This window comes from Ambystoma mexicanum, chromosome 13, assembly GCF_040938575.1.
Source record: "Ambystoma mexicanum isolate Mex_15411 chromosome 13, UKY_AmexF1_1, whole genome shotgun sequence".
Taxonomy (NCBI): domain Eukaryota; kingdom Metazoa; phylum Chordata; class Amphibia; order Caudata; family Ambystomatidae; genus Ambystoma; species Ambystoma mexicanum.
Window position 1 is genome coordinate 445,007,825 of NC_090938.1, and position 891 is coordinate 445,008,715.

The following is an 891-nucleotide window of genomic DNA, read 5'->3' on the forward strand; positions in this document are numbered from 1 at the left end:
TCTGCTGTCCAAGCCTTGGTCTTCGCCCACTTAGATGGGGGAACTGCCTTTCTGGGATATCTTCTGGGACTGCCCTAGAACCCCTGAGATTTGTCCCACATGCTGCAGTGCTGATTCAGAAAAGAACTCTGCAAACTCGACCACATAACCCCTACCCTCTTCAAACTGCACTGGCTCCCACCGCCCTGGCTGGTTGACAAGTTAATTGACAGGTATTCTCTGGACACACCAACACATCTTCTCTTCAACCCACCTGACACCTTAGAATATTCCCATACCCCCAAAAGATAATGAAGGAAGTGTCTGGGTGGGTTACTCAAAAGTTCTGTTTACTTGACTTCACTGTGCCAGTGATAAACACATAACAAAAATTGATTCTTCCTAAATCTGATTTGAAATACATAAATTGGAGCAAATCTGGAAAACAATTAATGTTATATGATTTATCTTCAGCTACCAATAAGGATAATCATAGTTTTACAAATGCAATTAATTAAAATAATGTAATGTATATAAAAAGTATTTACATGAAATTTCATTTTTATCATAAGCCATTTTCAGGCAATAAAGTGCATGTTTCTAGTCAACGAAACAGTGCATAACTCATAAATATGCAATATTGAAATCATGAGATATAACAATTATACATTACTAGATCAGCAAGACAAGAACCTGAGCCGATTTCGAAAAGTGACCCTCAAGAAGGCTGTAGTTCTGTAGGTCAAACAGCAAGACAAAAACATGGGTTTATTTAGGCAGTTATCCTAAAAAGTATCTGTGTCAGTCAATAACCTCGTAAAGAGCTATAATTCTGTTGGGCAACGACAAAGCCAGCCAACTGAAAGACTACAGTATCAATGGCCGAATAAAGACGCTATATTTTTTATAGTC